Source organism: Oryctolagus cuniculus, chromosome 15, assembly GCF_051225735.1.
Source record: "Oryctolagus cuniculus isolate XC-2025 breed Fujian yellow rabbit chromosome 15, ASM5122573v1, whole genome shotgun sequence".
Classification (NCBI taxonomy): Eukaryota; Metazoa; Chordata; class Mammalia; order Lagomorpha; family Leporidae; genus Oryctolagus; species Oryctolagus cuniculus.
In genome coordinates, this window is record NC_142881.1 from 61428148 (window position 1) to 61440212 (window position 12065).

Genomic DNA, 12065 nt, shown 5'->3' on the forward strand with positions numbered 1-12065 from the left:
GCTACAACGGCCAGAGCTGGGTGAATCTGAAGTCAGGAGCCAGGTGCTTCTTCCGGGTCTCCCATGTGGATGAGGGGCTCAAGCACTTGGGCCATCTTCCACTGCTTTCCCAGGTCATTAACAGGGAGCTGGACTGGAAGAGGAGCAGCCAGGACTCAAATCAGCACCCATATGGGATACCAGCTACCGCAGGCTGAGGCTTAACTTGCTATGCACTGGCCCTGGAAATTAACATTTAACATTAACCTTGTTCACTCTTCGAACTACAACGCCACCAAAAACTGCATGTGTGTAGACTCATGCTGTCTTTTCTCTCCCTGACTATAAGGCATTCTGGCGGGACACTGCGGCTGCTGCTGGTCTACTTTCCCAGCCTCAGAACCCCACGTGGCTATTTAGAGCCCCGCCAGTTGGTGCCTGGATGGAGTTAACGCAGCATCTAGAGTTGCCAGACTTACATCCCAAGAAGAGCTTAAACCAATGCTTTCCATCTGCTCCCATGACACTCCCAAGGAAGCTCAGGTTACTTCAAAGAAGTTCAGAAAATCTCAAATGCAATGAATCTGAATACATAAATCTTACATACATTTACATGCCCCAGATGCAAACACAAGAGCACTTCAAAAAGTTTGTAGGAAAACTGAAATAAAAGATAAGCTTATTGTGACGCAAAAACTTGAAATACACGCATATGGGGGAGAGATCCCAAAAACTCAAGGAAAATGTGTATTATGAAAAAGCTACATATGAATTTCAGAAGTTCCCTGCACCAAAATAAATTTATCTTTTAATTCCATTTCCCTACACATTTTAAAGCACCCTTGCATATATCTACATGCACATAGCCCTTCTTAAAGACATAAAGTCAGGGAATTAACCAGCTAATTGCACCCTAAGATCCTAGAAGGGTAAAATGATCACAAAGTATAGTATGTATCATGCATTGAATTAGAATTAATCATGGGAAATACAGGTCCTCTCATACAAACATTATCATCAATTGGGATCAAAAAGGAAAAAAAAAAGGCTTGAAGGACCAAAATTGATACAGCTTCTTTTAAAACAGATTGTTTTGTGGGTGAATTACTAAAAGTCCTAATAGGACCTGAACATGATTACATGCCTGATTCATTTGATCTTTCTTTTTTTTCATCTCTACATGCTGTCTCTAATAGAGAAGCTATTCATCCTATGTCTCCAAGAAATTTTACTCCACATCCTTGTTGCTAATGGAGTGAACTCACAATCAATACATGTATTCACAGTACGAGGCACATTTACAGGTCACGGGTTAAGAACCTGTTTTCAGCTCAATTGTAATCAAACGAGGCTGTCTGCTGACTCCATGAGGATGTGGATTGGGAGGGATCCGAGGGGCTTTCAATAATGTGACCAAGTGTAAAACTCCTTTGCTTACAGAGCATGTACTCCCCTATGATCAGACTAAGACAGCGCACCTGCCACTGCCTACCTCTAACTCTAGACAAGTTTTTCACCTATTCCCTGCCTCAGTTTTCCCCATCTGTAAAAATAAGGAAATGCCGCTGGCCCCCTAGAATCATGAGGATTAAATGTTAGAAAGGGTAGAGCTTAAAGTCACAGTGCACATGGTAAGCACTCCATGAGTATGGGCTTTTACAGTCTTTTATTGTTCAGCTTCTCAGAGGTTCTCTGAGCTAAAGGAACTCAATAGTATGCTAATGATACATGTTTGTTCATAAGTTAAATGCCCGTATTAAAGATACATATTTCAAGTAGGTCTATAGGTCAGGTTGTGTATTTGTTCCCTACACATCTTCCAGAGTTTGGCATTGGTGGAAACTGCACAAGCTGGGGATCTGCAAAGGCATGGGGAACCCTGGCACTAATGACATGTGTGTCTTGGCCAAGTCTCTTCACCTGCCCAGGTACCAGATTTCTTCTTAGAACATACAGTCTGCATCAGGCAAACTCTATGATCCCCTTGATTCTAAGAAGCAGAGGATTACAAAGCTGACGTCTCCCTTAATTCTCTGAGTTACGGGTGCATTGTCTACAGATGGTCCCTGACTTACGATTTACAATTTTTCAGCTCTATGATGGTGCAAAATGATGCGCATTCAGTAAAACTCATACTTCAAATTTTGAACTTGGATTTCGACCCTTTCCTGCCAAACACAGCCTGATCCTCTGTGGCGATGTTGGGGAAAACCACCCAACTTCGCCATGAGCTGTGCTGCTAAGCTGTGATGTTCTGCAGGTCAGATGGGTCCCACGCACTCCCAACTTGCAGAATTTTCAACTTACAAGGGGGTTATCAGAATGTGACCTCACCATGAGTCAAGGAGCATATGCATTTGAAGAAACCAACTAGTACGAAATGGAAGATTCCTAGCTGGGATCCTGCCTTTTCCCGGGATAGCACATGATGGAATGCCAGGATGCAACAAGTTACATAAAACTCACAGGAAAATGACCACTTATACCATTTTTGTTGGAAAATTACAGTGAAAATGAGAATCTGATATAAACTGATGAATTATTCAACAGTGTTTCAGTCAGCCCCACTGATTGGGTGTCAGAGTAGGAGTATTTTCCAAGCATTCCTGGAAGGCTTGGGAACTCCCTTGAATGTTGGCCTGAAGGTTATTTCTGGCAAAGAACTGGCACCAGTTCTTTGCTGCAGATGAAGGGAGATAGGCACTGTCTCCAAGAATGGGCAGATACCAATGTGAGATGCCCAAAAGGATCTTTTAAATCCTTTTAACAGATGTCCTGGGAAAACAGAACTTTGTCTCAAGTGGATTTCTGACCTGGGAAGCACCTTCTAAGTTCAAAAACAGTGAGACCACACAGAAGAGCAGAGAAGGCTTAGGAAGAGCAATACAGATGACCCTATAAACTGAGCTATCGAGACCAGGAGAGCTGTAGAAGCCACAGGAGAGTTAGAGGGGTTTATTTATGCCTTAAGGAGACATGCATGATTTGGGGGGAAACTGGAGAGGGAGATCGCTGGTTTCTCAACAGAAACACTTGTTTAAAATCCAAGTGGAAGAGCCAGCATAGTGGAATAGCAGGAAAGGTCTCGGGTTCATGTGCCAGCTGCACCATTTCTGATCCAGCTCCCTGCCAATGGCCTGGAAAAAGCATCACAAGATGGTACAAGTGTTTGGACCCCTGCCACCTACACGGCAGCTGGGATGAAGCTCCTGGCTCTGACCCCCACCCCAGCGTAGAGAATGAACCAGCATAGGGAGGTTCTGTCTCCCCCTCTCTCTCTATTACTGTGCCTTCCAAATAAATAAATAAATAAATAAATCTTTTTAAAAAGAACAAATACAGGGGCCGGCACTGTGGCACAGTGAGTTAAAGCCCCAGCCTGCATATGGGCGTCAGTTTGAGTCCTGGCTGCTCCTCTTCCTATCCAGCTCTCTGCTGTGGCCTGGGAAAGCAGTGGAGGATGGCCCAAGTCCTTGGGCCCCTGCACCTGCATGGGAGACCCAGAGGAAGCTCTTGGCTCTGGCTTCAGCTCAGCTCAGCTCTGGCTGTCGCAGTCATTTAGGGAGTGAACCAGCTTTCTCTCTGTCTCTGGCTCTACCTCTCTGTAACTCTTTCAAGTAAATAAAATATTTAAAAAATAATAACAAATACATAAGTACAACGTACATAGAGCAGGCATTTAGCCTGGTGGCTACCACCCCACACCAGGGTGCCTGGGTTGGATTCTCAGCTCCAGCTTCCTGCTGAAGCAGACCCCAGGAGGCACTGGTGAGAGCTCCACTCACACAGGAGCCCTGGGCTGAGTTCCCAGCTGCTGGCTGCAGCCTGGCCTACCCCAGCCTTATCATCATTTGGGGAGGAAACCAGTGGATGTGAGTTCTCCACCCCCCATCTCTGTCTCTCTCTGCCTCTCAAACAAATAAAGCAGACATCAGCAGCCACAGCTGATGGGGGTGGGGGGTGTCAGCCTCTTCCCACCAGTCAATGGCGGCTTCAGTCACCCTCAAAGTCCCCCACGGCCTGAACAGTTGCAAGCGCACAGCAACAAACACAGTATCACCAAATGCTAAGAGCTCTCAAAAATGTTCATTTTGGCCAGTGCTAGAGAGTTCGGATTTCAGATGCCTCCCTTTCAGTCTTGGAGAAGAAACCAAAGAAACACAGGTGGCCCGTGGCAAGTCCGGCAATTCCTCCTCCAGCCACCAGCCGACCAGCAGCCACCGCTCCCAACACAAAGGAGAGCAGCGGCCTGCGGTGCGAAGCGGCAGCTATCAATCTCCCGACACTGTCCACCACAGCCCCGGGAGGAATATTTTCTAGAAACTAAGAAGACCTGGTTCTTAAGACAATGGCCTCGTCAGAATCTTCCTGCCCGCTGGGAAATAGCACATTTACACACTATACAGAAACCCAATTAAAAATTACGCCCGTGCCCTCAGTCGTAGCCACTGAAACCTAACATCTGCTACTCCAAACTCCAGATTCTGAATTATTTAGGGCTTCCTCCACAGGAAGGGGGCAGGCATGCACAGAGACCCTCCGCGTCCACGACCCAGGCCGCACTCCCATCCCAGGACGCACACGCATCTGCATTTGTAATTCTTCCAGGGCAGGAGCCCCTCGAAGGCGTCTTCTTCCACGCCCGCCACCCACGCCGCCCTCTCCCACCAGCGGTGGGTCTGGCTGGCAGGACACGCCGGCAGACGACCACAGGGCCTCCGTGGCCAGGTGCGGGGGCTGCGTGGTGTCGCGGTGAACGCTCCTACAGGACAATAGCTCATCCAGCCCCGCCGAGAGCCGCGGACCCGTCGCGGCGCCTGGGCTGGCGGGGGATGAGGCTGAGCGACTCCTCCTAGAGGTGGTTATGTGGAGAAGGAGCAATCCCTTCTCCCTCCTCCTCCTCCCCCCGCTACTATCCGCGGCCCAGAGAACTGCCGTTGCCGCCATTGACACGCACAGATAAAACCCAAAGAAAGGCAAAGAGTCCTGCCCGGCACCGGCACCGCGCGGGCCGAACCTGTGCCCGGGGAGGGGCGCGCGGAGCAGGCGGCGCAGCACCAGGTGAGCCCGCCATGGCGATGGCATTGTTGTTTCGGGGGCTCCGGGGTCTGGAGACAAAACGCGCCGCCTGGGTAGTGCGGGGGCCCGAGAGGGCCACCGCTGCCCCTCGCCGCAGCCCCTGCGGGCGCACCCCCGGCAGCCCACCCACCCCTTGCAAAAAAAAAAAAAAAAAAAAAAAAAAAAAAAAGATGATGAATAAATCGAGCTGCCCAACTTGCTTCCTCGGGAAATAAAGGGGGTTGCCAAGGAAGCGGTTCAATTCCTGCGGCCGGCCAGGGGCCCAGGGCGCCTCGGGCAATGAGGGCGGGCGGGAGCAGGGATGCGGGGTCCAGCGGTGGGCCCCGGGCGCGGCTGAATCTGGAAGGCGCTTCGGGTTGCTGGGGATGCGGAGTTTGGGGCGCAGGAGGGAGGAGGGAGGCGCCCAGCCGCCCAGAGAGCCTGGGAGGAGGTATGGGGTCTGCACCGGGGGCCGCGGGAGCCCGGGGAGGGCCGCCCGGGAGCCTCCAAGGGTGTCCGGGCTGTGCACCAGCTACTCCAGGCTGACAATGGAGCGGGCGCGGAGGCGCCGGGCGGAGGGAAGGCACCGGGGTCCGCGGAGCGGGCGGCGCCGGCGAAGGTCAGGCCGGGGACGCCCAGCGGCGGGGGCGAGGGCTGGGGGTTGCTGCGCGGCCACAGACGCCGCGGGCGGGCGGGCGTGCGCCCCAGGGGCCGGCGCGGAGGAGGGCGCGGGGCTGGGCACTCCCCTCCGGTTCCCTTTCCGGGGCGCCCGGTGCAGACGCGCGCTGCGCCTTCGCCGGGAAATGGCGGCCCCTCCGCGGCTCGCCTGGGCAGTCCCGGCTTTCCGCTTTGCGCGGGAAAAAACAATCATAATACTATAAGGTGAAAAGGAAATAAAAGTAAAGTGGCTGCGGCGCGGGCGAGGGCAGCGCCGGGCGCCAGGGACCAGCCCTGCCTCCCGGGCTCCGGGCCCGCTATCCCGGCGCACCCCGGCCCGGCCCCGCAGCCTCCCGCGTCGAGCCCGCGGCTGTCTTTCTCCGCCTCTCCTCGTGGGGGCGCTCTCAGTTCCTGCCCTCTTTGTTCCTTGCAACAATGGCCAGGGGGGCACGGGCGCCCCAAGTGCCCGCCCATTGTCCCTGGGGTGAAATGGGCCACGGTGAGCCTCTGCTAGTACTGATTCGTGGCCGTGGGTTTGGGCTAGAAGAAAAGTGCTGGGAGACCAGAGCGGGTGCCCGCAAGCTCCCGGGGGCACCGTGGGCATGGCCCCCGTCGCCGGGCTGTCAGGGTGCCTCCCGCGGGAGAACAGCCTCGTGCACCTTGGAGGCAATGGGGACCCGGAGGCCCGCAGGAGGGTCAGTCCGTCTGTCCTCCGTCCAGTGCGGCTGCTGAAGCGGCTCAGTGGGTGAGACAAAAGGAGACCCCAGAGCAGGCATGCAGCTGCCTTTGTGATGCCTCAGCACACGCGGTTCTCGGCGTGTTCGTCCTTAACGGAAAGTTCTCAGGAAACTTCCAAGGAAACGTTCAGGGCTCCGAGAGTCGGTAGGGAGCTCACGGCTTTGAGAACTACCTTAAACCGAGACTATCGTGTAATTAAACGTAGGCCCCGGCCTGTGGCAACATCCATCCCGAACCCCATCATGCCCCTTTCCTATCCTGTGTCCTGACTACACATGAAACCGCCCACTGCTCCCCTCCTCCCACTTTGCCTGCCTTGATGCACTTCTGCTCACCTGCACCCTTCATTGCCTGGCTTGAGACACTGTTAATGGTTCCCCTATTTCCAAAGTCTGGACCAGAGTGCCCCCCAAGCCAGGTTCTGACCCTACCCCCTGCTGGGTCCATCTTGTGTCGCATTCCCAAGCTTGTGAGGGCCTTTGGTCTGTAGTCTCCCAGTGGGTGGGACACCCTGCTAGCTCTGTCTGAGACAGCCAGTCTGTTTCCACTGCCTCCTGCCAGCAAAGCAGGAGGCAAATGCTGTCTTAGGCAACTTTCAGTGAAAGTTAACGTGACTTGTTCAGGGGCAGGCATGTGGGGAGCCTGCACAGAAACTCAGCCAACCTTCTGATTGATTTTTATTCTGAAGAAGTAACATCCACGTTAGTCAGACAGAGTCTTGGTTACTGCTTTTTAAAAGTGCATATGGCACAAACACACACAAAGAACATATAGGTGGAGGTCATCCAAGAAACATTTATTGAGCACTGATTCATAAACACCTCTGGATGGGGGAAGAGCCGCAAACAGGTCTTACATCTCCAGGCAAAGGAAATAAACTCTACCTGCAGGTAGACCAAGGTAAAAAGTGACACTGGCAAGCCAGTGGGCAAACAGGTGCTTCTGTCTGCTGCTGTTGGGTGTGAAAGTTGATGGCGTCAATGAGCAAGGGGCTTGGCACTACTAAATGAACAATGTGCATCTCCTGTAACCCAGGGTTCCATGTCCTGCTCTGTCTCCTACAGAAACAAGCACACACTTGCTCAGCCTGTGTAACCAGTGCTTGGGCAGAATTTTGGTATTTCTGAAATTCAAAACAACCTAACAGCCATCCATAAGGAATGGCTAGCTTAACTTCAAAACATCCATCTCTTGGAATATTAGGCAGCAGTTGAAAAGAATGAAGCAAATCTTTATATACCAACATACTATTCATTTGTAAAAAAAAAAAAAAAGGCAGATTGCAGAACAATGCATAGTGTATGTACTATTGATGTAAAATCAAAACTCTAAATTTCCATAAGTAGAAATGCATAAAAAGTGGGCAGGAAATATAAATTAATCATGTAAAGGTGGTTGGGAACGTATAATGTGAGTAACAAGTACATACCACAGCAATGTTTAAAGGGGGAGTAGGCCAGGACTCGGAGAGAACCGAGCGGGGTTCCGATGCAGAAGGCACAAGAGGACCAGGCAGACCGGACCTGTGAGGTGGAATCTGGGCTCCAGCTAGCCCCTCTCTTTCTCCAACATCATTTTGTAAATCCCCTGCAAGGTGAGAGCCCTGGCCTGCCCCCCCACCCCCCAAGATCTGCCTGAAGGATGAACTAACGCCACGCACAACTTCTACCACTGTGATTCTGTGAATATCTCCAATTAGCTATTCAGAAGAAAGGAAAGAAAAATGAGCTAGTAGAGAAGAAACAAGTTCTCATAATCATGCCGGAAGGTGGTATTTTTAAAAGGAACAAATTTATAAGCCTTGAGGATGGGGAATGTTTTTCTCTTGGGTACACAGTGGGATGTTAGGAATTAGGCTGGAGGAAGAGATGTGTTTTAGGAGGTAATAATCCATTAGCTACAATGACCATATATTTAAACTGTGGTGCAGTGGGTTAACCGCTACTTGGGAAACCTGCATCCCACATAGGAGTGCCTGGTTTAAGTCCTGGCTGCTCCTCTTCTAATCCTGCTTCCTGCTAATGAACCCAGGAGGCAGAAGGCAATGGCCCAAGTATTTGGGTCCTTTCCACCCACTTGAGAGACCCAGATAGAGTTCCAGGCTCCTGGATTCTTTCCTTCTTTCTTTCAGATTTTATTTATTTGAGAGCTAGAATTACAGACAGTGAGAGGGAGAGACAAAGAGAGAGGTCTTCCTTCAGATGGTTCATTCCCCAGATGGCTGCAATGGCCGGAGCTGTGCCGATCCAAAGCCAGAAGAAAGGAGCTTCTTCTGGATCTCCCACACAGGTGCAGGGGCCCAAGGACTTGGGCCATCTTCTACTGCTTTTCCAGGCCACAGCAGAGAGCTGGATTGGAAGAGGGCCAGCTGGGACTAGAACTGGCGCCCATAAGGGATGCCGGCGCCACAGGCGGAGGATTAACCTACTGCACCTAGGGCCCCCAGGCTTCTGGTTTCAGCCTGTCCTGTCGCAGGCATTTGGAGAGTGAGCCAGCAGGTGAAGATACCTCTCTGTCTCCCTTTCAAATCAAACATTTTTAAAAGCCATATTTCAATAGCCTTTAAAAATTAGTAGTGGGTAGTTATGAAATGTTTCTAATTACTCAAGTCCCTTTCATTCTTAGATTATGATTTAATGAGTGTGTGTGATTCCAACACTGTGGTGATTGTAAATTCCGAGGCAGATGGAATTGGGAGAATATATTTAATTAGACCAGGAGCTATCCAAAGGTGCTCAGCCTCAGGAGAAACAAAAGTGTTCACTGTCCTGAGGGTTCCCGGTGGATTACATGTGTTCAGTCTGCATAAGGTTCAAATTCCATTAGCACCTCTTTGCACCCGCTCCTAAGATCCGTAGGGGAGAGAGGGAGATGCTGCTGAGTGCTAAGCCTCGCATTTTCATCCACAAAACTTTCATCGCTGTGGGCTCACAAGAGTTGAGCTTGAAATGGAGGGATAAAAAGAAGTATGCTCGGCAAAGTATCGGACTGTGTTCCGCCAAGTTCTCCTTGATGGCTTCTTCTGTGGAAGAATCGTAATAGTTAAATGTCTACTACCTGTCAGATACTGTCTCAAACACTTTATGTGTTATTAAGTCATTTAATTTTGACAACAGCCCAGGAGTAGGTGCCACTATGATCCCCATCTTACAGAGAGTTAAGAACATGCCCAGAGGGCCTCCGCTCTGGGCAACCTGGCTGCTTGTGGCCCTGTGCACAGACAAGCAGCCACTGCACTCCCAACGCTTTGGAGACTGTGCACATTTCATATGAGTGGACACAAATTTTATTTTAAGAACTCCTTATTTGCATCGCTATTTTACCTGCCCTATCACAAATGCCAGATAAAGAGCATCAGATTGAGCCACATAACACTGTACTTTGAACAGTCTTGTCACAAAATATTAAGTAAGATAAATTTGGTAGTTTCTCTGAAGCCCTGGCTGTTCATTTATCCGTCGCACCATCCATCATACTTTGCCCGATTCATTTGACTGGCACTGCCAATTTGAACTTAGGATGGAGTGAGTAATTCAAGTCAGAATTCCCGTGCCTTGACAGAAATGGGTCTGGAAATATGCAGCACGCACCAGCAGGGCACCGACTCCCACTGACTCTGTGAACTCCGAAGAGTTGGCTACGGTGCCCATATTCTTTAACCCCAAATTACAAGACATGGTCTGACCAAAGATTTGGGAGTTGTCTCTGGATATGAGAGGCAGTCCTAATGATACAGTTTAGATGCCTAAATATGGGGTGTTTCCCTGACAACAGGACAAAAATATAAGATAAAAATCAAACATCCTGGAACCCAGGCCCTCTGTTTACTAGGCTGACCCTACCAAAGGTATATATATATACAGAGTTATATAATTTACATTTTGAGCTGCCTTCACTGCTCACTAAAACCATTACAATTAAATGGTGTTGGTGGGCTACAGAGAGGCAAAGTCTAATGGCGCATCTGATAGACAACATAAACTTCAAGGTCATGGTCATTCACAGGCTTCCACATCCATCACTTAGTGATGTGATCATGGATCCAAGTGCCGCCCCCTCCCCCACTGCCACTCAACTGAATCTGAACCTCGTGCAGACATCACAGAGATCTTGTCTGGGGGCAGGGAAAAGGCAGCCCTAAGAAACAAACAAAGCGGACTTTTCAGGTGCAGCTCTCTTCTGTGAGTATCGTGGGTGATGACGGGGTGATGCAGAGGGAAGAGCTCTAGAAGTGACCTACTCTTCCTGGCTGTTGACCTCTGTGAAGGTGAGCGGCAGAGGCGGTGGGAAGGTGGCGCGTGTTGAGCATCTCCATGGAACAGCAGTGTCCTTACAGCCTGGGGAGGACCTCGGAGACCAGGGGGTGGGTGGTTCTCAGGTGGAGCTCCCCAGAGCCCAGGGCAGGAAAGGCGGGGACCAAGCCCTCGGGTCTCCAGGCCCCTCTCCACTCCAACCAGCACAGTTCCCCTCCATCTGTTCTGTAGCCTGGAGCTCTTGTAAATTTTGTTCAAGCCAAAAGGGCGTTCTGAGAAGTCTGCTGGTTTGCCCAAGGGCCACAGGTGCCCAGGTAGAACCTAGGACCCCTCAGTCCCCTACCCCTTCCATTCTGCCACCATGAGGATTGGGCGGTTACATCCACGGGAACCAACGCATGCATAACCAGGGAGCCACACTTCCTGTCGAGAACACTGGAGCAGAAGCCCCCAGCTACTGGTCCCCACAGCATGGCAGCCACTGGCTGAGGACTGACAGTAAGGAAAATAGACATGGGGGGCACAGGCAGGGGAAGGGAGGGACAGAGGGGGCTTCCGGAGTGGCTGCCTCTACTTAGAGCTCAGTCTGCAGACAACTGACCCTGTCTGCCTAGAAAACATGGATGTCTCTAGAAGCCCTGGGTCGGGTGGCGCCACAGGCCGCAGCCCACCTGCCGTCTGTCCTGGAACACTCACCCCAACCCCCACTCCCACCTGAGGGGCTCATCCTGGCTCGCACAGAGCCAGGTCCCTGCTTACAACAACTAGCTGTGCTGCTAACTGGAACCCGAGACTCAGATGAAGGACAGTTTTCCCGCTGTTCCGTCTGTCAGTCCTCAAGGAGTGGAAGGCCAGACACCGTGAGGGTTTTGTTTTTGTTTTGTCCTCCACGGACAGCTAGATTGAGGGAGCAAACAGGGCTGTGCTCCAGCTGCCTTGGTTCTGGCATGCATTGCTAGCTGAGATTCAGAGAAAACAAAGTATTGTTACTCAATTTTCATTGAGCTCTGACCATAGGAGGCCAACATACTTGTAGTAGAAAGTGGTATGAGGCAAACATGAACAAACTTTATACCTGCTACGTCTGCTTTTCCCTCTTTAAACAAACCACAGCTGGGGCAGCTGCTGCGGTGCAATGAGTTAAGCTGCGTCCCTCCTCTGCTTCCCATCCAGCCTCTTGCTTATGCACACTCTGGGAGGCAACGGGCGGTGGCTCAAGCACTTGGGTCCCTGCCACCCACAGAGGAGGTCAGAATGGCCCAGTTCTAGCTGTTGCAGGCAATTTTAAAGACATTTCCCCTGTCTTTCCCTCCCCCCAAACACACACACCCCGGTCTGTCTGTCTGTCTGTCTGTCTCTCTCTCCCTCCCTCCCTCTCTC

The 12065-nt window shown here is 51.1% G+C and overlaps 1 protein-coding gene across 1 annotated transcript in view; it reads left to right on the forward strand.

Annotated features, from left to right (window-relative positions):
- Nucleotides 1–4882: 4882 nt before the first annotated feature.
- The window catches only part of MACROH2A2 (macroH2A.2 histone), a 44155-nt gene continuing 36972 nt past the window's right edge, over nucleotides 4883–12065 (forward strand). The window contains exon 1 of the mRNA XM_002718440.6: nucleotides 4883–5040. The gene's annotated coding sequence lies outside the window, so the exon portion shown is untranslated. The remainder of the gene's footprint in view (nucleotides 5041–12065) is intronic.